Source organism: Ambystoma mexicanum, chromosome 9, assembly GCF_040938575.1.
Source record: "Ambystoma mexicanum isolate Mex_15411 chromosome 9, UKY_AmexF1_1, whole genome shotgun sequence".
NCBI lineage: Eukaryota > Metazoa > Chordata > Amphibia > Caudata > Ambystomatidae > Ambystoma > Ambystoma mexicanum.
In genome coordinates, this window is record NC_090931.1 from 288,438,483 (window position 1) to 288,465,989 (window position 27,507).

Genomic DNA, 27,507 nt, shown 5'->3' on the forward strand with positions numbered 1-27,507 from the left:
TGCGTTATAGAAGTAAATAAACTAAACTCTTTGCTTCTGGACTCGCTCTCTTCTTTTGGTCTTTGGGGTTCTGTTCTATCGTGGTTTTTTCTTACTTTTCCAATCAAACTTTCGATGTCTCCTGGGGTGGCAACACTTCTGCATCTTCTCCTCTTGATCATGGTGTCCCCCAATGGTCAGTCCTGGGTCCTTTTCTATTTTCCTTCTATACTTTGTTACTTGTTCCTATAATTACTTCTTTTGGACTATCGCATCACTTCTATGCTGATGATGTTAAGCTCTTTCTATCTTTCTCGTCCTTCACTCCTGATATTCATCACACTCTCTCAACATGTCTTTCTGCCATCAAATCTTGAATGGCCTCTCACTTCCTCACTTTAAATGCAGGCAAGACTGAGGTCTTATTCTTTCCTGCTAACACTGTTCCTCCACATGCCCTTCCTCTGTATTTCTTTTCCTTCCTCCATCCCATCTATCTCTCCCACTGCACATAACCTTGGTCTTCACTTCAATTCTAACCTTTCCTTCGTCTATCATATTTCTCTCACATCTTGCTACTGTCGCTTTCATCTCTATAATATTCGCAGAGTTCGTCCCTTTCTCACTTTTCATGCTACGAAACTTCATCTCTTCACTAATCTTTTCTCACTTATTCTATTGTTCGGTCACGCTTTTTGGCCTTCCTTGTTCACGTCTCGCTCCTCTCAAATCAATCCATCACTCTTCGATTCATTTACTTTGTCTTCTTTTCTATCGTGACTCAATCTCTCCATCTCTTGTTTCTCTTAGTTGGCTATCCTTCCATTCCCAACTTAAATTTCACTTTCTTTGTTTAGTTTTTAAATCTCTCTTTGGACTCGCCCCAGACTATCGTGCTTCTCGTCTCTTTGTACACTCCTTCTCATTCTCTCCGTTCTTCCTGTCTTTTCCGGCTGACTGTACCCTGCCCCCCTTGTGCTCAATCCCGCTTTCATTCTTTTCAGCTCCTTGCTCCTCTCCATTTGAACATGCTTCTCCTGTCTCTCCGCTCCATTACTACTTACTCTCTGTTCCATTGTTCCCTGAAAAATCACTTGCTTCATTGTCCTTGATTGCCTGTTACCGGAAATGTCTGAATGTGACATGCACTACTGATCATTACCCTGTACTGTTGTGCCTTTTTATGTTAAGCACTTTGGATAAAAGCGCTATATAAAGTACAATAAAAATACAAAAAAAACAAATACAATGACTGCTAGTGAATAACCCTCTGTTAGCTGAAATAACGAACTCCATACTAGTTGCCCAAGTTTCCCAGTTCAGATCTGGGAGAACCAACTAACCACTAAATACAATGAGTAACCTGAACAGCTGCTCTACTCAGCAGATACGCCAGAGGCAAATGTGTAGTGACTCCACTTTACTGGTACCTGTTCCCAGGAAGATAATGTTCCTGGGGAAAAGCTTCAGTTTTATGAGGACCTGGCAGAATAATCCTTCAAAAACGGAGAAATATGTGGCATGTAATATCTTGGCTGAAAGAGAGGCAGGTGAGACTTCTCATGTAGGTTCCTAGGGAGATGGGTCACTTCCTGGGGATGCAGGCTGGTCCCTGGAAGATACCCTAAGATTCCCATTCCAGAGGAGGTCAAATTGTTAAGCATGTTTGGGGAAAGGTGTTTGAGGGGGTTTGTATTGTATTTTATTTATATAGCGCACCGAGCCCTGAGGCAAACAGGAACATTTCTTGGGTACATATGCAGGAGCATTAATTACATTATTTACAGTTACAGACATATCAGACATTGGAATATACAATTTATGCACGTAGGTTATACAGTTTACAGATGGTGACTGTGATACAGGCAATTTACATAGTGGGAACAGTAGTGGTATACATGATCTAGTTTTCATTCCCGGTGAACCAGGTTCTGGCATCTATTCTGAATTTGTAGAAAGATGGTTCTAGTCTGATGTTGGTGGTAGGGCATTCCAGGTCTTAGCTGCGAGGACTAGGAAGCTTTTCCCTCCTGCTTTTTGCAACTTGTACCTAGGTATGATGAAGTAGTTGGATAGCGAAGATCTAGTTTGTCTAGCTGCGTTGTGGAGGATGAATTTATCGCTGAGGTATTTGGGTGCTTGGTTGTGTATACATTTGTGTGTGATGGACAGGGTCTTAAGCTTGATTCTTTGGTTGATTGACAGCCAACGAGCACTGCGTTTCATTTCTGATATGTGCAATTTCCTTGGGAAGTTAGTTGCTGCTCTGAGTGCATTGTTTTGATAAGTCTGCAGTTTGCGTAGATTGTGCTGACTGGTGCCTAGGTATAATGCATTGCAGTAATCTAGTTTAGTTAGTACCAGAGCCCTGGCCAGGATTATATAGTTGGCAGGTGTTAGGAAGCGGCTACAAGTGTTAATGAGCTTATATGTGTAGGCCGTAGTAGATGCTGTGGCATTGATTTATCTTCCCAATGTAAGCGTGGAGTCGATGTACATACCTAGCATTTATTTTATTTTTTATTTTTTTTTTACTTTTCTTTATTGGCAAGAAGAAGTAGCTGGCACATTACAGGTTGCAACAACAACACACATTTCATATTTGAAGCGTGAATGAAAAAGCACAGATTCTACAGAGGGTCACATATGATCCTAACAGCACGTGTATTACAATAGAGATATTTATTGTGTAGTATGATCAGTCCCCTGATCTGGAGATGGGGGAGATGACAGAAGCTCCAGGTCAAACTTGCGGTTCAAGTAGCTACAGAACTCTGTCCATATGTTTTTAGGTCGAGCATTACTAGGCAACATGTTAATGTAGTCTTCTTCACAAGATTGTGTCCAGGTAAGGGCTTTCAGCCGCATTTCTAAGGAAGGGGGGGTCTGCGCTTCCAACATTGCAGGATTCATTTCTTGGCCACAATCGCCGCCACATTCAGAAATTAAGCTTCCCGTTTCGCCTCAACTCCTTCCCAGAGCCCAAACAGAAGAGACAGGGGGCCAGGGTCAACACAGAACCCCACTATTTCGGAGAGGGTCTCAAGCACCGCATCCCAGAACGGGGCCAATGCCCCACAAGACCAGAACATGTGAGCGTGGTCCGCATCGTTAGACCTACATCTTTGACAGGGGTGGGATTGATCCCGGGCAAATTTCCCGATCGCGTAGGGAGTGTAGTACAGGCGATTGAGTAGCTTGTATTGAACACATCTAACTCTGGAGTTAAGAGAAACCTTACGTGTATGCATGCACATTTGGGTCCACATATCATCCGTGATGTCTAATCCCAGATCCCGGCTCCAAGCATCTCGAACAGTGTGGGGGGGGGTTCTACAGCTCGCGCCATCAACATTTTATATAGGGAGGACACAATGCCCCTACCCCCCAGCGAAATTGGCAATGTAGCAGATCTCGGGGGGGATTCCGGGGGTTCGTCCGGATACGAAGGCCACATGTCTTGGACTGCCGCCCTAAGTCGGAAGTATTGCATCAGCTCCAGTGAGGACTTGGAGTGCCCTGGTTTCCATGTATCTGGGGTGATGAATTTCCCATCGGGGAACAGATCGGAGAGTGATCTGTATCCCAGGTCCGACCAGTGACGCATAAGGAGCTTATCTTGTGTGGGGGTGAGGCCAGGGAACGACCAGAGGGGAAGCCATTTGTAATACGGGGGGGAGCCAGAGCCAGACACCAGAATCTGCCGCCACGCCCTTATGGTGGAGGCCACTGGGTTAGCGGGGGCCTCCGAGCGATACAAGTGAAAAAGGATCAAGGACATGACATTCACCTCCCTGAGGGCCGGGTGCAAGGCAATGTCCAATGTGATCGGTGAGTGATCGGATAATGTGCGCGGCAGAATCTGTGTGGTAAGTGTTTTGCCCATGAGGAATGGCTGTCATGGACAGAGGAGTAAAATGTAAACTCTTTCGACTCTGGATTGAGTACTCTCCAGGCATCTACCAGACTGGCAGTGAGCATGTGTGCATGGAGGCGAGGAGCGGCTCTGGACAGTGTTCTGGGTGCAACACCAGATCTGTCCAAGTCGGAGTCTAGGATGAGATTCATGTCCCCCGCCCCCCCCCAGATAATGGGAACCCCGACATAACCTAGGAGGATGTCAAGGATGTGGTAAAAAAAATCGGGTGCATCGATGCATGGGGCATATGTGTTGACCAGGATGCATTCTGTATTAGCAAGGAAACAGTGGAGGATCACATGTCTACCCCGGACATCTATATGGCTGGTGCGAAGGGAGAACTCCAAGGACTTGTGAATCAAGGTGAGGACACCTCTGGACTGTGAGGAGAACACTGTGTAGTATTTGTTGGGGCCCCATGCTGGGGCAAGAGAGGACGAGAGATGTGGAAGGGCGTGGGTTTCTTGCAAAAGAAGTATTTTGACCCCGTGCCTCTGGACATAAGCCGTGATCCTGCGAGCCTTCGTGAAGTTGCTGAGCCCTCTGATATTCCAAGACATTAGCCTAATGGCCATTCAGTAGCACTTTAGGGGGGATCTGAGTAATGTGTGTCATAGTTTGTCGAACAAGTGCCGGCCACCAATACAGTGGCCAGATATATCGTACCAAAAGCTACCACTGCCTCACCATTTTTGTTAAAACATCCCCCAACTGCACCCCCCCTCCCTCACTACCTTCCCCAACACAGGAGTGCCCAAAAACCCACCCAAAGTCTCATGGCTTTGGTACCAAGCCCAACGGGGCAGGACCAGCCCCCACACCCAACAGGGGAGCAACCAGTGAACAAAACAAGCCAAACTTGGCATTGCAACTGCAACGGGGGGTAGCTGCTGCCGTGCGCCCGATTAAGATGGTTGAACGGTGGAGTACACAAAATAACGTGCAGCGGTAACTAAGTCAAGTTTTAGAGGAGACACCATAGTAGAGTACGGTAAGTGGAGGGTATAGGAATAGAGGATCCCTGTTTAGGTGCAAAATACCGTAGATCATACAACTGTGACCCATAATGCGTTTCATGAAACTTCACAACAAGTTACAGCAAAGAATGAATACACAAAGGAAAGGATACATAGGATTGCAAGGAAAATGCCAATGACAGGCGTGGTAATGGTACCACGCATGATTCGAGTAATGGGTGCATGGCAGGCCGGCTCAGCCCTCCTCCACAGGGTCGCCCTCCGGCCCTGGGACAGGAATATGGGACTCAATAAATTTCACTGCCTCCTCGGGGACTGTGAAAAAGTACAGTTTATTACGGTGGGTGAGCTTTAGTCTTGCAGGGAACAACATGGCGTATTCCACCTTCCTCTCTCTGAGCAATTTTTTCACACCATTGAATTGTCTGCGCTCCATTTGAACGTTGACCGAGAAGTCGGGAAAGATACGGATAGTCTGGGACTCAAGTTTCAGTTCCCCTTTTTCGCGGGCCAGACGTAGAATGTGATCTCTATCCCTGAAACTGAGAACCTTGGCAATAATTGGTCTGGGGAAGTCGCCCGGCTTTGGGCGTGGGGCCAGTGAACGATGGGCGCGCTCAATAGTGTAACGCTCACCTGATTCCCGCAGAGGCGCCGGTCTTGACTGGGTGAATGCCGTATCTTCAAAGGTGATGTGTAACACACGGTTGGCTCTTTGGGCTGGACCTCTGTGCACTGTATGTCTGACTCGAAGAGTAAGATGTCTGCAGATAGAAAATATGGGATTAATGAACTGGGGTTATTGGGTGCCTCTCTCCTCTTCCCTTTCTCTTCTCCTGTAGAACCCCAAAGGTTAACGCCCTCACCTTAGATAAGTGAACGCCGAGCTCTCCATCTGCCTCGGGGCAGGGTGCCGTAACCAGTTTCTTCACTGGATAAGGGTGCAGGCCTCTTGACCTCAGAGGACTGCTGTCCGTCGTTAACTGCACGAACGGTAAGTTCTGGGCACTTCAAATGTCTTAAAAGTCTTTTGTAATGATATCTCTTGTTTTGCAGGGTTCCGGCGATGGCGGATGGCGGGCTGATGAGAGTTGAGGATCGAACCCGCGTGAGGAATAGAAGCGCCTGGAAGCACGTAAGTAAGCGCTTGTAGCCTGCTTCACGATGCGCACTAACTGTCCCTTTTATCTTGCAGGTACAAGTTCGGAGCTTTAGAGAAGCTGAAGGGTGCTGGAATACCCACTGGATTCGGCGTGGGAAGGAGTAATGGCACGTGAGTAATAAAGTTGCCCAATGTCTTTAAACGCACCTTCTTTTGTCTTTCACACTTTGCCTTGACCTGCTTCATATCTCGCACCAAGTCAGAGACTGTGTTCTGGAGCACGTGTACCTCATCTTCAGTGGCCCCAATCCTGGTCTCGGCCTCAACCAGCCTAGTGCCATGCTGATCCAATTTGGTTCGTAGTGAGGCTACATTGGCGTTAATGTCGTCTAATTTTTCATGAAATGACGCAAAGTTTTTGGCCATAGACTCCATAAGTGTAGTAAGGTCCGGCTGAGGAGAACATGAGGATACATCCTGGTCGTCTTGAGGGAGGGCGGCCCCACCCTGGTCATGTTTAGCAAGTGATTTGGCAAACTTATCCGTTGCTCCAGCCTTGTTGGCCCACTTGCTTTGCCGGACATATTTGGGGGCGCACTGAGATCAGCAGGGTATAAATTGCAGTAAGTAGCAATGAGGCCCGAGGGTTTATGGAGGGACTCCGGCACTCAATCAGCAATGAGCCGGCAACCGCCTAGGGGGTAGGAGCGAGGAGTACTCCCAGTAGGTGTGTTCCAGGGCGCCGGGCCCACCCTGAGGGGCAGGCGAGGTGTACAAGCGGCAGTATAAGCAGGGAGGGATAGTGTCAGGCGGCGCCGGCCCCCGAGCCAGGAGGGCCTCAGGTAGTAGGAGCCAGTAATGGAGGGCAGCACAGACAGGGGCGCCAAGCGAACTCAGGGTGCAGACGAATAGTTGGCCCAGGGATCCAGAAGCAAAAACGGGCCCGTCATCCTACTATTGAGCGAGGAGCCCTTTACGACCACACAGTCAAGTTACAGGACCCTAGTGTTTACGGGTGTATCCCAAAAGGTAGATGAGTTCTGTCCTCGTAATTAGCCATGGGGCCCCCAGAGCGCACAGGTATAGGTTGCCAGCAGTATTGACGAGTGGTAAGCTTGCTGGAATAGGCAAGCCCAGGCTACAATCCGCGCCACAGGTAAGTTGCAGAGGGAGGGACAGGACATCAGTGTACATAGGGGTATCCCAGAGAGTGGGTGAGGTCTGTCATTACAGTTGGTTTTGAGGGCTTCGAGCACACAGATGGTGGTTGCCAAAAGTGATGGCAAGTGCTACAGCCCACTGGAGCAAACGAACCCAGGCTGCAATCCGGATGGCCCAAGACAGTGTTGCAGCAGCCGAGATCTAGGCTGGATGATACATTCAGGGCTCGTGGGGTGCGGGGGCCGGGCACCGCGGGGAGACGAGAGTGCCATGCATGGGGGGCATGTAGGGCCTCCCTGAGACCACCCTTCCACATCCCCCTCACCTGATGGATGTTCAGTCCGCAGAGGATCGCCGGCGCCGAACAGACAGCGCAGAGGGGCCCTGATGTGCCGCGACACGCTCTGGCGAGCGCGGCTACCGTTGGGACACGAGGGCACACTGGCTTGGCGGAGACAGCAGTCCGGGGCACACCAGCAACGAGGCGGGCCGCCTCAAGTCCAGGCGAGCCCGCAATCTCACAGCCGCCCAAAGTCGGCCCCCGCACAGGCCACAAACACACCAAGGATCGCAAGTCTTCCCAGCTAGGGGCGGCACTCAACCTCGGGCGGCCCCGGTCAAAAGCGCAGATCCGCCGCGGAAGACATCCAGGTAAGCCCGGCGCAGCTCCGATGCAGGCAGCTGAATAGAGGGTCTCCTTCTCTGAAGGGGGCGGCTCCCAGCAGCCCGCCGCGCGCCTCTTCAGCAACAACGGTGGCAGGGGCGGCCAGGCCTCGAGGAAAGTACAGAAGGGGCCAAGGAAAGGTCCCCGTTCACCAATTTCAGCCAGAAATGCACTCCCAAAGAGCCCAATTCACCAGCAGTAAAGGGGAACAAGTAGAATTGCAGGATGATAACGAATGCTGCAGATGAGAATGGATGTATTACGGCAGCGCACGGAGCTATTCAGCTAGGCAGCCATTTTGTCGGCTGCTCAACAGCGCCCCTCATACCTAGCATTTTGACGTCTTTGGAGACGTTGGTTATTGCTGTCAATGATGAAGGTGTTAAATTTGTTGTCAAGTTTCTTGATTCTAGCTTGAGTGCCTACCAGGAGAAGCTCAGTCTTGTCGTTGAGGCAGAGACCGTGTTGTGCCATCCAAGCTTGGATGATGAGATAAATGTTGTTGAGTCGTTGAGAGTCTGTGTCATGGTTGCCTGTGATGTGAATGAGGATTTGTGTGTCGTCCGCATAGTTCGTGTAAGAAATGCCTAGGCGGTCAAGATTGTTGAATAATGGTTTTGTGAATATTTATTTGTTTATTTGTTCATGGTTTGTCATAAACCTTTACAAAATATACACAAAATGGAAAGATTAAAACACAAAAAGAAAAATGAACCATTAAAATTTCACACAATCACAGCATGTAGACAATGAAACATATATCCAAAAACAGAGAATGTCTAACTTAGATCACATACTGTTTTTAAAAAGGAAATTACACGAATAAACAACGTCAATGAATATCCATTTCTAATTCTATACCATATATAATTAGGATCATTGCTAAAACTATTGTCAAATAAGTCTGCAAAATGTTCAGTTCTTTGTTTGACCAAATCAGGACATTTCAACATATGTTCTAGAGTCTCATCTGTTTCACACACCTTACAGAAACGACACCATTTCTTTTTCTCCAACGGATTCCTTATATTTAAGATACAATTGGTATGCATGACATTAAGTCTAAATCTCATATAGGAGTTTCTAAAGCTCCTAGATGGGTATTTTGTCAAGTAGAATTCCATAGCCGGAATAAGTTTCCAAAAAGAATGGACTTGATTGTACAATTTGGAAGCTAACACTTTACTCTTTGTCAAAGACCAATCCATACCCCTTATAATCTTTTTGCATTCGATGGGTTTGTTCATAACAGTACATTTAGCAATACCAATTTCTTCTAGCATCAGCTCAATTTCATTGTTTAGAGCAACCATAAAGGGGCAAGACACATCAGCCCCTGCTTCCGCATAAAAGTTGGTGTCTCCCAATAATTGGCATTTTCTCCATAACATAAGCCTTTTAGTTGCAACTAACGAGTGGAGGGATTGTAAACCCAATTCGTATCTCAATACTTCGATGGGGATACAATTTGGTAAAAAGAACAAAAGCCCCCTCCAAACAATACCTTCCAGTGTTTTCAGAAAATCATCAATATCAACTGAAAAGATTTCTAGGCCATAAGTGATCCGCAGGACCACTTTACTTGGGTAAAATTCTCTCATTGGTTTCATCGTAAAACCTCCATATTTTCTTTCCAGCATTCGCATCTGTTTTAAAGCCACTTCTGCTTTTGATTTAAGTTGGTTTTTAAACATTGTGACCGATTCAGTGCCCATAAAGCAATAACCTAGATATTTGAATGCTTTTTGGGGCTTAATTTGTTTGCCTTCACAGAACCATGAGAGAGAGTTCTGCTTCTTATTGGCCCGTCCCATTCGAATTATAATGGTTTTGGAGGGATTAATTTTTAGGTATAGATTACTTATAAACAATTCAAAAGTCTTAATTAGGCACTGTAAACCCACTTTGGTATTGTCCAAGAGGAGAAAATCATCAGCATAAACCAACCACGAAATTCCTCTTCCATTCAGTTTGGGTGAAACCAGACCCATGTTCATAAAGGCAAATTGAGCTCCACTGACATATAGGTTAAAAATCGTTGGTGCCAGCATGCATCATTGTCTTAAGCCATTGTTGATTAAAATTTGGGAAGAGAGATCCCCGACCGTGTTCATTCTTACAACTAGCCTAGTGTCTGTGTAAAGTTCAACAATAATGTTCAATAAATGCATAGGCATTTTTAGAGATTTTAGATTATGCCATAGCATTGGCCTGTCAACAAGGTCAAATACCTTGCTAAGGTCCATAGATGCCACAAAAGTTTGACTCTTTCCCCTTAGCCCACGCTTTGCTTTGGATACATCGCAAGACTAACCCACCACAATCCGTACCGCAGTTTTTCTTGAAACCCACTTGGTTCTTGCTAAGTATATGATTATCATCCATCCACCTCTGAACATCAATCAATACCAAGGATGCGAATATTTTAGAGTCTGAGTCCGCGATAGCTATGGGTCTGTAGTTGTTGGGCTCCAATCGAGAACCCTTTTTAAACACCGGGATGACAACAGATACCCTCCAAGATTGCGGAATGATTTTAAGTGTACACACATCTTTGAAAAGTATACATAAGATTCTTGCCCATGAGAGAGGGTCAGCTTTTAGCACCTTATTACTGAGATTGTTTAATCCAGGGGCTCCTGTATTTTTAGATTTTATTATAAGATTCTTTATTATACCTACCTCACATCTCAATGTCCAAGGTAAAGGACTCACTCTATGAGGTGAGTAACATTGGTCGTTGGTCTTATAAAACTTAGAAAAATGGCCTACCCAGATGGCTTCAGGGATTGGATTTATCATTATTTTGACTTGAGTCGGGTCCACATTATTCATTAGTTGCCAGAAGTTATGCGAGTTCACCCCTCTCATTGCTCCTAACATCCGTTCACCATCCCGTTGAGCAATGATCTATCTATGGCTCCTCAGCCAGTTTTTGTATGATTGCTTTACTCGTTTAATAGAAACCCAATGATCCGAACCGGCTATATTCAGTTTACGCAGTCTGCGGAGCTCCCTATTAAGTTCTCTTTTTCTTTCGTGAACATCTATGTCCATTGCATGTTTGTGTTGATTTGTCCGAACAGATCTGCGAGGCTTATGTTAAAAAAAATCTTTAATTTTGGATCTAATTGTGCCGTCAAATTCTTTTACCGAGAACATATGCAAACGTTGTTCCAAATTTTTATTTTCATATTCAGCGATGAGCATAGAGGTAAATTTGTGTGTGGAATTAAAGGACCATTTAATCCTATTATTTGCGGTGTTAAGCAAAAGATCCTCCTTGTAGCATTGTTTAGCCCTTTCGCAGATTAAAAGTTCAAACTCCATCACAAGCATACAGTGGTCACTTGTCGAGACTTGCTTCACTTCAAAACTTAACAATGAAAAACTCAATTTGGCAGTTAGAAAAATATGATCAATAGTGGACTTACAGCCTCTTGCATTCCATGTACATTGGTCATTAGAAATACGCTTTAATCCCCACAATTCGGTGTATTTATGCCATAGGAATCCTCTGAGTTTCTGGCTACCAATTACACAGGTTGTCATCTTGAGGTGCAAAGATTCTCCCATCAAACTGTCCACATCACAGTCAGCGTTTAAATCGCCTGCTATTATTATTTGACCAGAAGTGTTGTTGGTAGACCACTGATCTATTTGTTTAACTAAATCAATTAAGTTGATTTCCAGCTGTTGATCGGATAAGACATTCGCGTTCCAATACACGTTAATTATCAGTAGTGAGAAGAGATTCAAACCATCTCCCACCGAATAATCAGTTAGGAGAAACGATTGACCTTGTTTCCAAGTGTTTATTTTTTGCTGACCTGGGGAGTCCTTTGAAGCCGTGAGTATACCCCCCTTAGGTCTGCCTCTCGCACCTTTTGTGGCACATAAGTCCTCCACTACGAAATCTTCCCAGCCCATATGAGTGGTCAGCCAGGTTTCTTGTAACAAAATTAGATCAAAGCCATGTAAATCTAACATGAGAGATTCGTTGTTAAAAAGATTGAAATTGCCATGAGAATTCCAGCATAGCAATTTCAAAGCATGATTAGTAACTATGCAGGTTTACCCAATTCCTTTAGATTGGAGATTGCGTCTCGCAAAGAAAGAGCCAACCATCTCCAATCCTGTTTCTCTGATACATCATCAGTTTTTTGATTGGTGTGATGGAAACTTTGTTCCTCACTTTCTTGCCTTGTTATCCCACATCTATGAGGGATTTGTGTTGGAATAGACTGGTCCTTAAATTGGAAGATGTCAAAACCCATACGATGAAGAGCTTCTGCCTCCTTCAGTATCATTGACCGAACCAAGGGGGATGGAATCACCAATCTGACAAAATCCCATCTTCCCTTATCGATAAAATCGACCATATGAATATCTGCAGAGGTAATAATTTTGAGTTCAGATATCTCTGCAAATAACGAGAGAATGTAGGGTCTATTTAGCGATTGCATTCTATCATCTTTAAATAAGGAGCATAAAATCAGACTCGGCATATGTGGAAGTGCCACAGGTCTGAGCTCCTGCAGATATTTAATATCGTTAGATGTTTTATCATTATGCCACCTACCATCCCCCCTTACATATGAGCGATAGTCCTGTTCATTCCTCTCTTCTTCTGATGAGCCCTCATCTTTTTTTTGACAGTTCAACAGAGTATCTTTATTTCTAAGCCTCTTATTTTCTTCTACAATGTTATTCACATTTTTTAGGAGTTCACCAATTTGATCATGGTCATTGGCCTTCCGATTTATGCTAGTATCTGTGATCACTGTCTGTATGTTATCATATTGTGTACGCCCTGCATTCTGCATCTCAGTAGGAAGTGCAGTTTCCTTCTCATTTGTACGCAAACTCGTATTCGTGTGTTCCATTACTCGATCTTGTTCTTTCAATCTTTTATTTTCATTCATCAAATCCTGGACATTTCTGAGTATTTCCTCCACATTTGTCTCAATATCTGTGGGCGCAAGGTGAGGGTTAAGTGCTGCATCTGCACCTTGCAGGACTGATCTCTCATCCTGTTTACTACAAGAGTCTACCATTGTTGTATTTGTAAAAGGTAATGTATTGTTCTCCAGCATGGGGTCTGGCATGGATTCACATGCTCATGAATATTCCCCGTCGTCAGGCTGGGAATCCTCGGTAAAGAAAAAACCAGTATCAGTTTCGTTTCTGATCTGTCTTTCGTAGTAATAACCAATCACTGGTCTCTGCGTCATACTGACCACAGCCAATGACTGCCCTCTACCTAAGCACCGCCTCTGGCAGCCATCTTCAGATTTTTACCGCACGTTCATGTGTTGGGATCCTCGTGCTATTGCTCTCGAGCGTTAGTGCTATTTTTTTCGCGCTTTTTACAAAAACTTCGATTCTTTCGGTCAAAAGAGCCTCAAGCTCCACCGATCCTACATCCGATCAACGGGGACCCGTGTCGGATTCATCTGTGCCCCTCAAGGGTGAAGATTTCGTCGAGCTACACTTCGGAGGACTCCAGAAGCTTCTCAGGCCCTGTCTCGGAGATGGCCCAGGAGAAGGGAAGCTCGACGCCCGGAAAGCTGTTCAGGGTCTGCCCTGGATGCCAGCTGCAGAACGTCTTCAAGGAGGACGAACACTCTTTCTGCCTTTACTGCCTTCATGAGGACAAGACGCACGTGGAGAAGGACTGTGCGTTTTGCGGCAACATGTCGGAACGGACCATGAAGGACCGCCATCAACGTCTCGCCAACTGGCTGGAGGGTAAGAGCCCGTCTGGCGAGAAGAAGAAGAAATCCGAGCGGTCTTCTAAGACCTTTGAGGGCGCCCCGGCGACGGGGGCCCAACATAAGGCCAAGCACCGCGAGTCCGCTGGCACCGGGAGCGCCGAACGGTCGGGCTCTACGGGCGCCAGGCAGGGCGCACCCTCCCCGGCACCATCAACCACGAGCCAACGCTCTGGGTCGGGTAAGAGGAAGGCCGAGCACCCGGCGAAGCTCCTGGAGAGGCCCCGGTCGAGCTCTAAGGCAGAGGAGGAGCGTGGCAGTGCCCCCTCCCTCAAGGATAAGGCGGTGAGCGCACCTAAGGTGGTGAAGGCCTTGATCCATCCGACCAAGCCCTCTATCGAAACGGTCGCGGCGGCCCTGGCTCAGCCTGTGGTGGCTGCACCAGTGGTGGCGACCTCAGGGCCCAGAATCTCCCTGCCTCCTCGGAGGGAGTCTCCTTTGTGCCCATCGATAGGACCCCCGTGAAACCCTCCGTGGGGAAGAAGAAGGGGGGGCAGGGCGTCGTCGTAGAGTCGGCCTCAACCTCAGAAGAGGAGCTGATCGAGGTCTTAAGCCACGGCCTAGGCGTGGAAGAAGGCCAGCCCGTCGGAATGGACCCCGACGCAGGTGACGACGACGACATCGTCGAGGATACCGACGGGGCCCCTGCCCTCCCGTCGGGTTCCCCTCTGCCAGCGCCGCAAGACAACTCGGCGGCCATTTTGTTGGCCATACAGTCCTTATGCTCCGAGATAAGGACGAGGCTACCGTTACCGACGGAGGAACCTCTCCCGTCGGGGGATCCAGAACCGGGACCTTCTGGTGTTCCCCCTACCAAGAAAAGAAGGATCCATCCACCACCTCCTTTTCAACCGTCGCGCCCCTTCCAGCCCTCCTCCCCGTCCACCCGAGGGGATGATACGGGGACTGACACGGCAGCGACGGGTACGGACGACGAGGCATACGACGAGGACTTTCCGTCGTCGCCTCCCACCAGGGCCTCTCCGCCCGACGAGATCGGATCTTTCCACTCCATGATGTCCAGGGCTTCCGAGCTTTTCCAACTCTGCCCTGAGGAGAAGAAAAAGGAAGGCTTCCTTTATCAGCGGCGCGAGGCCAAGAGGAAGACGGTCCTCGCAGTGCCTCTGTTGGACGACATTTGGGATGAGGGCCTTTCCCTCCTCAAGAACCCTTCCACGACGCCAGCTAGAAGAGACCGGTACGAGAAAAAGTACCGGGTCCCGGACACGGCCCCCCTATGCCTCCGGGCGCAGCCTACCCCGGACTCCGTCGTCTCCGCGGCAGCCAGGAAGAAAGCGGGGGGGGGTGCGGCCTCCACATCGACTTCCCCGCCGGACGGCGAGGGAAAGAAATTGGATACTATGGGGCGTAGAGTCATCTCGTCGGCAGCGACGACGATTAAAGCGGCCAACGCCTTGGCTATCGTGGCCCGCTACGACAGGGAGCTCTGGTACAAGATGGCTCCCCTGCTGGATTTTCTGCCGGACGACAAGAGGGCGGAGGCCCTTGAGATCCTGCAGGAAGGTGAGGTGGCCTCGGACCACGCCATCACCGTGGCGACGGACATCGCCGACACTGGATTCCGCCAGCTGGGCAACGGTGTTTGCCTTCGACGTCGTGGATGGCTCAAAGCTACGGACTTCCGGCAGGACGTCCAGACCAGAGTCCTGGACATGCCCTTCGACTGGAACAACCTGTTTGGCAAGACAGTGGACGATTCCCTTCAGGCCATCAAGGTGGATACTGAGACGGCCCGGGCCCTTGGAGTCCTGCAACGACGGACGCCCTTTCGGAGCGGCGGAGGCAAGGGCGCCTCCAAAGGTTCCGGCGGCGGTTTCGCTTCCTACCGTCAAGCGGCCCGCTCGTCGTCGCAAGAGGCCTACAGAGGACGAGGCAAGTCTAGCGGACCCCGCCGTCGTCGCCAAGGAGGTCAAGGCGGCAAGGCCGCGTCCAAGCAGGATTGAACCGGCCGTGGGGTCGGGCCCCCACCGAAGCACCCCGGTGGGAGGCCGGCTGGCGGGCTTCGTCAGCGTGTGGGAGTCCATCTCCACCGACAGTTGGGTGCTGGACGCCCTGGCCCGGGGCCACGCGCTCGAATTTCAAAGAAGGTGCCCGCGCGTCCCCCATGTGGCCAGGAAAGAACTTCACGTCCCTCAACTTCTCCTGGAGGTAAAGGCGATGCTCAGAAAGGGCGCCATCGAACTCGTCCCAAAGAGGCTTCGGGGCTCCGGAGTCTACTCGAGATACTTCCTCGTGAAGAAGAAGACGGGAGGATGGCGCCCCATCCTGGACCTGCGACGTCTGAACAAGTTCATCAAGGCGCAGAAGTTCCGGATGGTCACCCTCCAGCACGTCCTGGGTCAGCTGGAGGAAGGAGACTTCCTATCGTCGTTGGATTTGGAGGATGCCTACTTCCACATTCCCATCCTAAAGGGGCACCGCAAATTCCTCAGATTCGTGGTCCAAGGGCGTCATTACCAGTTCAAAGCCCTTCCCTTCGGACTACGGTCGGCACCCAGGGTATTCACCAAGTGCCTTGCACCGGTGGCGGCGCAGCTGCGCCGCGAGGGGATCCACGTCTACCCCTACCTGGACGACTGGCTCATCCGCGCCAAGACGAGGGAGCTCGCCGTGGTCCACACGGCAAGGACCGTCCAACTCCTCACGGACCTGGGATTCTCCGTGAACTACGCCAAATCCCACCTGGTGCCCGCGCAAGTCGCACTGTTTCTGGGAGCGAGGCTCGACACAGTGTCCCTTCTAGCCTCCCCGTCGGAGGAGAGGACCAGGACCATCTTGGGCAAGGTGCAACGGATGTTGGTGGCCGACGCGGCCAAAGTGAGGTCCATCAAGTCCCTCCTCGGGATGATGTCTTCCTGCATCTACCTCATTCCCATGTGCAGGCTCCGGATGCGCCCGTTGCAAGAATTCCTGGATGCGCGCTGGATCCAGACGACGGGCAGCTTCGAGGAAAGGATCAAGCTCGACGAGAGTTTCCGACGAGCGATACGGTGGTGGGGCAACCGCGCGCATCTGACGGCGGGCATGGACTTCCAGACCCCAGCCCACCAGGAGACTGTGACCACGGATGCCTCCCTGGAAGGGTGGGGAGCGCACACCGAAAATCTGCACGCAAGGGGACTCTGGCTCCCGACGGAGAAGTCCCTACATATCAACGTCCTGGAGCTCCGTGCAGTGTTTTGGGCCCTCAGGTCCTTCCTTCCGTCCCTCAAGGGCAAGGTGGTGAGGATCTTCACCGACAACACCACCACCATGTTTTACATCAGGAAACAGGGCGGAACCAGGTCCCCAGCGCTGTCCAAGGAGGCGCAGGACCTGTGGCATTGGGCCGTCGCCCAAGGGATTTTTCTGGTGCCGTTTCATCTGGCAGGGATAAAAAACACCATCGCCGACTCACTCAGCAGGGAGCTGCGCTCGTGCCACGAGTGGGAACTACGGCAGGATCTGGTGGATCGCCTCTTCCGACGGTGGGGCACACCCCAGATCGACCTGTTCGCGACGGCGACGAACACCAAGTGCCGGAGGTTCGCCAGCAGGTTTCCCCAGGCGAGGAGCATGGGCGATGCTTTCTCGTTCCCCTGGGAGGGCCTGTTCCTCTACGCGTTCCCTCCCTTGCCTCTGCTAATCCGGCTCGTCAACCAGCTCAAGAGGTCACGGTGCAGGATGATCCTCGTCGCACCTGCGTGGCCGAGGCAGATATGGCTCCCGGACCTTCTGGACTTGTCAGCGTCCCCGCCGATCAAGCTGCCGGCGGACGCGGATCTACTCTCCAGGGAAGGAGGCGCCATCCTCCACCACGACCCGAAGTCGCTGAACTTGCAGGCCTGGCTCCTGCAGCACTAGAGTTTGGAGGATACGACTTACCGGCCGATTGCAGAGAGGTTCTTGCAAAGGCCAGGGCGTCCTCGACTCTTAAATGCTACGGACACAAATGGAAGAGGTTCTCTGTCTGGTGCCACGCACAGAAGATTAACCCTCTACGGATTACGGCTCCCCAAGTACTGCCGTACCTGCTGACGCTGGCCAAAGCTGGTCTGGCACATGCGTCCATCAAGATTCATCTTGCTGCGATCTCCCGATACACCAGAACCACGGGCCGGACGTCCTTGTGGTCTCATCGTCTGGTGAAAGAGTTCATGAAGGGACTGTTCAGATCGTTCCCGCCGGTGAAGGCTCCGGCCCCGGCGTGGGAGCTCAACGTGGTGCTGACCAAGCTCATGGGACCTCCGTTCGAGCCTCTGCACTCGGCCCCGTTGAAGTTTCTATCGTGGAAAACAGCGTTTCTTGTGGCCATCACCTCCGCACGACGAGTGGGAGAGATCCAGGCCCTTTCCTGCAAGGCCCCGTACTTGACTTTCCACGACACGAGGGTAGTGCTCAGGACGCACCCCTCCTTCATGCCCAAGGTACCGTCGGACTTCCATCTCAACGAACCCTTGGTGTTACCTGTGTTCTTCCCGTCGCCTTCGTCGCCGGCTGAGAGGACTTTGCACTCGCTGGATGTAGCTAGAGCGCTGAAGTTCTACGTAGACCGCACGAAGGGTTTTCGGAAGACGTCACAACTCTTTGTGAACTTTGGACCTGTCAATCAGGGGAAGGCTCTCTCGAAGGCTTCCATCTCCAGATGGCTCTCCGGCTGTATCATGTGCTGTCACCGGTTGGCAAACCGACCGCTGCCTGGCCGTCCGAGAGCCCATTCCACCAGAGCGATCGCAGCTACCACGGCGTTCCTATCTGGTGTGCCCCTGCTGGACATATGCAGGGCTGCTACGTGGAGGTCGACGCACACCTTCACGAAATTCTACTGCGTCGACCGGGATTCCAGGGAGGAGTCCAGGGTCGGCCAAGCAGTGCTGCGCAACCTGTTCGCCTGAGGTGAGCCTGGTGAGGAGGTAAGATGCTTAATGTTGAGTTGATGTGATGCTTAATGTTGAGCCTTTGCCACCTCCCGTGGTTGTGCATGTGTGTACTGCTATGTATTCTTTATTCATGAGCATGTGAATCCATGCCAGACCCCATGCTGGAGAAGGAACAAGTTACTTACCTGTAACTGTTGTTCTCCAGCATGGGTCTGGCATGGATTCACATGCGAACCCTCCCGCCTACCCCTCTGCGGCTCTTCACTTGGTCATACTGCCACTTCACGTGCTTCCAAATCTGAAGATGGCTGCCAGAGGCGGTGCTTAGGTAGAGGGCAGTCATTGGCTGTGGTCAGTATGACGCAGAGACCAGTGATTGGTTATTACTACGAAAGACAGATCAGAAACGAAACTGATACTGGTTTTTTCTTTACCGAGGATTCCCAGCCTGACGACGGGGAATATTCATGAGCATGTGAATCCATGCCAGACCCATGCTGGAGAACAACAGTTACAGGTAAGTAACTTGTTCCATATTCGTAGTGTCTTTATGGTATAATCCCGTGTTTACTGATTGTACAATTGGTCTTATTCGTCGCTTCACTACCTTCCCAGAGGCCAAGAGTGTATGATTGTTTTTAACCTGTTCTATACCACTCATGTTATTACCAGATCTAATAGGCTCCTTTGTACTTAGGCAGTCAGCTTCCTTATTCGATGTACTTATTGGACCTTTAAAGATTTTAAAAATGTCATTCAAACCATTTTCCAGTCTACTCGTGTTATCCGTAAGGGAGGCCCTTTTTTTTTTCTTCATAACCTCATACATTCCCTCCACTCCTTCTTCATATTCACTCTGAGTTGCCTGATCAGTGGATGTTTTCACAGTTGCAGCTGCATTCATCTGTGTGGTTCCACAATTCGATATCACACAGACAACTGCATCCGAAGCATCCTCATCAATCATGTGTTTCATATCAAGGTCTCTCATAAATTTTCTAGATGATTTGTTTCTTTGTTCTGTTTTTTTTACTTTGTTATAATTTTTTTTCGCTTGTTTTTTTTCTGCTCTAGAAGGCATAGTATCCCTAATAGGACCTTCAGTTAAGTCGTTGCCCTTAGAAATAATTTTGGGCGTGACAGTGTCCTTTTTTGCAGAGTTGGCCACAATTTCCGAAAATTTAGGGGCCACCATGTTATTTCTAGATGTTTTATTTTTAAGCGGAGAGGGCACATCAGGCTGACCATTCCCAATTTCCACCCCATTTTTGTGGCGTATAGATTTCAGATCAGCATTCCATGTTACCATTGTTTCCTTCACTATGGGGACTAACATGTCAGCTAGTCCTATAGGCAAAGTCTCTATACATTTAACAATAGGTATGAGTAAGCTCGGTAGGACTTTGGGAAAATTGTCAATAGCTGTTACCATAGAAGTCAACAAGTCATTATGTTTTCTAAGTTCAACCAAAATAGCTCGGTTGAAAATACCTACCATCGTCGTCATGTCATCAGCTGGTGGAAAATCATTTATGCCCTCCGATAGGATATCGTATATGGGATCAGACATATTATCGTCAGTAATAAAGATAGCCGGAGTGTCACAGTCAAGAGCGTCATTTCCAGCAACCTTATCCCCCTGATGTGGATCATTGAGTACCCCTTCTATCTCATAGTCACCAAACATTGGTTGGGAAGAGTCCATGACTACCTCCTGATTCCTAATTTCAACTGAACAATCCTGCGCACATTGTAACAATTCCTCCTCATCTGCACACGGTGTAGGCAAAGGAAGTGCCGCCGCACGAGCCAGACTAGCCCTGCGGGTACTTACTGCAGTGAAGAAGTCCGCCCTATGGTCTTTACGTAGGGCGGCTAATTTTACTTTACCCATGTTGTAATTAGTTAAGATCACTCAATACTACCGCCAATGGACTAAGGTGTTGATATATACAACACCCAACTTCAGCGGTTATGAGGTGTATTTGGATTGCACCAAAAATTTAAATACCTGTTAAAGAAGCGTATTTCTGGTACTTGCTTTATCTTATGTTGCCCTCGCATCCAAAGCACATAATCGGCGGGTCAGTTCCCCCTGCACACACAAGATAGATTGGTGATTAACCGCACCCGCAACACGGAGCACGAACCGCGAACAGCAAACAGCGTGCTTTCGAGTGCTTCCGTGTGCGCGCGCGGGTGCGCTACACACACTGCTTTTGGGCTTTAGGGGGCAGGCACAAGGGTGAGCTTAGCGTTGCGAGCCCAATCAGAAAACAGCTAGACGTGAGTAAAAAAGAAAGATTTAGGTCAAGAAAGACTAGGAGGGATAGCAGTGTGTCCTAAACTTACAATGTCGATGTCAATTGAGTGTATATTTACTTTCCGCGCTCAGATAGGTCAGGCAGCTTCCTGTGTGCCTTTAAAGGACGACCGCTTCACCGTGGATTCAGCGCTCAGCAAGCGGCGTCCAGTCTGGCAGAATGAAAAGAAAACGTCCGTGTCAGCATACAGTTCCAAAAAGACAAGTCCTTCCCAGCAAACAGCGTGCTTTCGAGTGCTTCCGTGGGCGCGCGCGGGTGCGCTACACACACTGCTTTTGGGCTTTAGGGGGGCGGGCACAAGGGTGAGCTTAGCGTTGCGAGCCCAATCAGAAAACAGTTTCCGCCCAGATAGGTCAGGCAGCTTCCTGTGTGCCTGTAAAGGACGTCCGCTTCACCGTGGATTCAGCGCTCAGCAAGCGGCGTCCAGTCTGGCTGTTGTCCCCACGGAGACTCCACCGACTCCGTCCTTGCTCCGTATCCGGTAAGCGGAGAGTGTTTAAGTTGAGGATGCTTACGAAAGGTGCTGGCCGGGCTGTCTATGTGTGGGAGCTAGGTGCAGACACTGCGAAACAGACAGGAGCCGGCAACCAGCAGCACCGGCAGCGAAGGCACACAAACAATGACGCTGATTGGGCAAGTGCCAAAGTCCCGGGTCCCTCCCCACGTCCCGGCCACAAAAAGTTTTGTGAATATATTGTATAATGTTTGGGAGACACAAGATCCTTGTGGTACTCCGCAGGTGACAGTCGATGGGGATGCAGAAGCTGTAGGCGCAAACACTCTAGTTCTATTGTTCGGAAAAGATTGTATCCAGGCAATAGCGTCATTAGAGAAGTGTGTTGCAGTGGACAGATGGTTGCAGAGGGTTTTGTGGTCGACGAGGTCGAATGCCGCTGACAGATCTCGTAGGAGCAGGAGGGTGAGGTTGCCTGAGTCTTTAATTCAGTTTGTGTTACTAAGTTTATCAGAGCCGTTTCCGTACCATGTCTTGGTCGGAATCCGGAGTGTCTTCGCCCAAGCAGATTGTTATCTTCCAAATGATGCTGGATGTGCAAATAGGCTGCTCTGTCGATGATTTTCAGGAGGAAGGGTACTGTGGTGATTGGCCTATAATTCGAAGGGTTGCTGGGGTCTAGTGTTGGTTTCTTGAGGTGGCATAACCCATGCGTCCTTGAGGTTGGCAGGGATTGTATTGGTCTTGAAGGTGGCGTTTATTAGGGATGTGATGAATGGGGCGATCTCATTAGCCGTCTCTTTTATGATGGGTGCAGGGCAGGTGTCGCCCATGCATCTGGATGGTTTTAAGCTTGGGATAATATCTTCCACTTCTTTGACACTAAGTGGGGTGAATTTGAATAATTCAGCTTGGTCAGGAGGTGGTGTGGGCGTATTGGGTACAAAAGGGGCTATAGGCAGGCTAGCCTTTTTGGCCTCGATTTTTCTTGGTAAAAGCTCAATTTTGTCTGACAATTCTTTTTGAATGTTCTGACACCAGGTAGAGTTGTCGGTGGGGAGGATCGAGACTCTAGCTCTCTCAGTATGGTAAATAATTCTTTAGTTTGGGATTTGGTGTTTAGGATACTGTCATTGTATGAGTCGGATTTGGCTAGGACGATTGCAGATTTGTATGTGGCTGAGGCTGTTTGGAAGTTTTCCTTGTTGAGGTCTGATGGGAGAGTTTTCCACCTTGATTCAGCTGCTCTTTTAGTTTTTCGCACTGATCTCAGATGTGGGGTAAACCACGTATTTAAGTGGGCGTGTGGTTTGGTTTTCTGAAGCTTTTGTGATGCTATTTTGTCAATAGCTTTAAGGATGGTCGTATCATATAGGTTAACCAGCTCTATAGGGTCCTGATTGGTGGTGGTGTCCACCTGTGAGAGTGGCTGCAGGAGTTGGAGTAGCATAAGGGCTGTTATGTTTCTTGTGGTTCTAGCTAGTCTAGGTGGTGCTATTGTTTTCTATTGGGAGGTGGGACTTCTCGGGAGGGAGAAGAGGATGGCGTGATGGTCAGTCCAGGCGACCGAATGGTTGGCAGTGATGGTGGTGTTGCAGTCGACTATCTATCCAATCTAGCTGTCTCCCTTTAGAGCGCGGGTTGTGAGAGTCGTTGAGTAAGGCCTAGTTCAGCGATGCTGTTCCTGATTGTTAGTGCATTTTTGTCATTGGTATCAGTGGAGGCCAAGGTTTGGAGTAGGCTAGTGTGGCAATTACTACTGCTCCGCAGGAGTAGCAGTGTAGGAGTAGTGGCTAAGCTTCCTTCTCAGCCTCACACTACCTCATAACCAGCAATAATCCCAATCATAAAGATGAAATGGGCACAGCCCGAAAGTTATACCACCTTTCATCTTTTTGTAATGTTGGCTGAGGCAGGCTATATCTTCAGGAAGGTGTGAGCTGATGCAGTTTGAGCACAATCAACAATAATATGGTGGTACCAAAGTGAAAATCTGTCTAATACGTGTTCTGAAAAAAAAAGACTTTATTAAAACAATCAATGCAAACAACGTATTAGAAATATCTGGATTGATAAGATCATACTTAAAGGATATGTTCTCAAAAAGGCAAAGTAAGGAGGCATAAAAGTCACTATGGTCGCTAAAGGTGGACCAGGGGGATGTGGCCTCTTCAAAATTAGTTCTTGTTTTCTTTGTTGACCAGCATCGAACTGGGTGCTTTTTCTGTGATTGATCCAGTGTTGAGATGCTGGTCATGAGGTCCCACTGACGAGTCGCGTGAAGTAGGTCCGATGTGCAGGCTCCCATTGAGTTGTGTCGTCGTTCGACACTGTCGGGTTGATTGCTTCCAGTGCTTCGAGGCGGCGGTCAAATCGGCAAAACAATGCTTCTTCTGAACCGAGTCGACATTAGAGATTGGTTAGTCGATGGCTTACATCAGGTTGAGACTGCTTTTGAATCGCTTGCTTTCATGAAGTCGATTCTGCAATCAAGTTGAAACTAGGCAGTCTGGTACAATGGGTCAAGCTGGCATCTGGATGAGACTTAAGGTAGTACAGCGGTTTACCCAACCAAGACTAAAGTAATGACCTTCACCAAAAGGAGGACAAAGGCAGTTTGCAAGCTGATCTTGGTTAGTGAGCAAATTGAGAAAGTCAGTCATTGTGACTACTTGGGAGTAAGGTTTGCTGCCTCTTGCAGATGGTGAATTGCAACTTGCCAAGGCAGAAGGTACTCTTCAGAGATGTAGTGGGTCTACTACTAAATCCTCTTATGACTATGGTAATGGAGTGATGGCCCCCCTTCTAAAAGTATAGAAGGCTCAAGCCAGGCAGGCTGCCTTGTATGGTGGCGAGTTGTGGGGCTACTCGAATTGTAGTAAACTGTGGTCAATTGAGAATAGATTCTTAAAGGAAAACATAGGGCTCCCATGTGGGACTCCACAAGTCTGATCCATGAAGAGACAGGGTTACCAGCAATAGGGCATATGGCGGCTCTTACACCTATCATATATTGGATAAGACTGTGGAGTATCGTGGAGCTATATAAGTTTAGAGAAGCTGCCATAGATATTCTGGGACATCCAGGTGGTCTATCTCTGAAATGGTTCTCACATGTCAAAAGTTGGTTAGGTTTGATCGGCCGTAGTGACGTTTGGCAAACACCCGCAGATATTGGGGGTAATACCAAACAAAAGATCAAAGCAGACTATTGGCAGAAAATAGATCTTGATTGTATGAGCTCTGCATTTACCTCTTGTACAATAACATATTGGGAGAACAAATGCAGCAGGGGATAGGAACCTTATTTGGATGTAATGCAGCTGAGGTTACTGTGCTAGTCGTGTATTATCTAAGCTTCAGTATCCTTCCTATTGCAGGAGTACAGAATCCATGGAATGAGTGTATCAGATAAATGCCCCTTCTGTCGGGACAGCATTGAAACTCTTGAGCATTTCCTCTTTGTATGCTCTTTCTATTTGTTATACAGAAATATGTACCTGAAGCAAAGATTCTTGAGGTTTAAGCAATGATACTCAGTAGGAGATCTGATGATGCAACAAATGTTTTTGCTGTTGCTAAATATGTTCATCGGTCTTGGCTTAAAAGAATAGCATTTTTAAAGCACACTCTTATATAATGCAATATTGTTATTGTTTTATGATACTGGTTGACCATTTCTTTTGACGTGTATCTATGCAGAGCAAATTGCAAAAATATCAGAACCCTATATGGCCCATGTCATGTACTTGCACTTTTCCGCCATGTGTGGAATTTGATTTGAACCTTCTGTTTTTAAAAAAAACGAGTTCTTCTTATGCATTTTTATGTGATTTTATTGTGTTTTATTGTACCAGGCTTTTGTGGCGCTTTGCTGAAATAAAGTGTTTTGTCTTGACTTGAAGATGTGTAGAGTGCTAAAAGCAGCTGTGCAGATCCTGGATCGGCTTGAAGTGTTGAGTGCAGTCAAACAGGTGTTTTGAGTCAATGAAACAGAGTTCCAGCTACTTCTGGACTTCTAGGTTGCTGGGTGCCCCAACCCAGTGTCTCCAGGGATATGGCAGGTCTTTAGTCCCGCAATTCCATTCCAGTAAATTGCTTCACACCTCCAGGGGGCGGTGTTGGGGAGGCGGGGTCCTTCACCTGCAGTGAGCAGGATGCTGGTTCCGCTGCATAGGCCCCCAGAGCTTTGGCTGTATTCCCAAGAGAGGTCCAGTGACAACTTCTTGACAGTCTAAAGATGAATCAACTAAGGAGAGAGTTTCCTCTCCTTATATAAAATTAAAACGTTATATTGTAACAAGTGCCCTTTGCCTTTTGGCAATCTACCTGGAGTGCTTTGGTCTGTAGGAAGTATAGAGAGCCCTAACAGCCACTAAGAGGGTGAAGCCCCTTCTGTCTACCTCCATGCTTTGGATACTTTAACTCTGCCCCTTTCCCATGTCTTCTGACTTCAAAAGAACTCCACTGGTCAGCATCCTCATGTGACCGTGTCTTTGCTATGTCAGTGTCACCTTTCAAGCACTGATTCTGAGGGGATTCTCTAGGACGATCAAAAGGCAGCCATTTGTCAATTTTCCCACATGCCTGTTGTAGAGATATTTGGGCCCCAAAGCTAATACACATCTCTGTCATAGTAAGCACGGCTAACCAAACTGAAACTAGTATGATATCAAATCATTGTGGCTGTTTAAATGTGTGTTCTCAGCCACCATGCCACAGCTGATCACAGCTCATAGTTCTAATTTAACGTTTCAAGAGGCTGACTAGGATTCACAATGTTTAGAATTTGAATCAGAGGTGCAGACCATTAATCAGCCGCCTCTGCCTGCTGTGAGGAATGTGCATGTTACCACTGAATCTGCTCTGGGGCATGCTGGGAAGAGGTCCAACTGGATAATTTCCACCTAGGCTGGCTGGCCTCTTACTCCCTTGACCAGAGCCACAACATGTGAAAAAGAAATTGAAGAATAGAAAATCCTTCAGAATCCAGCCTGCCTCAAAGGACCAGATGTGTAGATTGGGCAAGGCACTCGTGTTCATTTTAGCAATGTTGCAAATGTGCCTGGGTTGGCTTCACAGTGAGAGACTGGGAGAAAAGCCTAGGCCGCAGGCGCATTTTCATACCGTCCACTGGCAATGTATGCATTTAAATGACAGTTTCTATGACCTTGGTTGGCAATGTTGGCACTACTGTGGCCCATGAACCATTGGTATGTTAAAATCCCCAGCAGCGTATCATGACTCCTACCTGCTAAGAAAGTAAGGGTTCATATCTTATGAGATTGTGTCCTTGGTTTCATTCTTTAAGAATGCTTCCCCTGTATTCCGGTGAATTTCTTGATCACTGAAGAGATAATTTCCAGAAAAGTTCAAAAATAACCCTGAACAGCACCCATGGATATTACTATATGGTTGTTATATGGCTTTTGGGGTTTTATGGTCCTCACTTTTGGGCACAGTTGAAAAATACACTGATTTAAGATTCATGTGTTCATTATCGTATAGGTAGTTTACAGCACAGCTTTTTTTTCGCGGGCCAGTTCATTTAATTATTTTTACAGCATTTTGCCTGAAAAATAGATGGGGAAGATGGGTTGGGGTTATAATTAAGGTGTGTCGATGTTGGGGAGCTACAGGGATGGGGGGGCAAGTGGGGTCTCTCCTCCTGCATTAATATGTGGCGCATGGGTTTAAAAAAAAAACTTCCAAAATCACACAGATTCTTGATTATGTGTTGAACTCTTTTTATTGATATTTCCAACAAGATGACATAACTTCAATTAGGTCAGTGCTCTTGACATTGCAAAGCACAATGGTTAAAGTTGCCGCTCTAATGCTTACACTTCCGCTTGACTGATTAACTTTGTATTAACAGCCCCCCCCTTCTCCTCGCCACGCCATATCTCCACCCATTATTCTCGGTTTACATCTAGCCCCAGATCTTTATACCATCCCTTGGTGTAGGAGGGAAGGCTGGATAATGTCTTTACGTGAAGACGATATATCTGTGATATTAGGCCTGATGATGCTCCCTGGGTGAAGTTCAGAGTTTCAAAGGCAGTAAGGGGTCTTGTAGCACCCCTTTTATTGTCCCCTGTAGCACCCAGTGATGCAGTTAATATGTAAAACGCTTGCCCTCTTAAACTCCAAAAGTATCTTTACATTCAGACAAAGACCTCATACCCCCCACCCCTCACACATTGAAACGTGTGCTATGTATTGACATCCCCCCTCTTGCAGTGTCCTGAAGTTGTTGTTCGGGTATGCTGG

At 48.3% G+C, this 27,507-nt stretch overlaps 1 protein-coding gene across 3 annotated transcripts in view; it reads left to right on the plus strand.

The window, feature by feature from the left end:
• Positions 1-27,507, plus strand: part of HEATR6 (HEAT repeat containing 6) — a 1,218,923-nt gene that overhangs the window by 457,990 nt on the left and 733,426 nt on the right. The gene's annotated exons all lie outside the window — the stretch shown is intronic.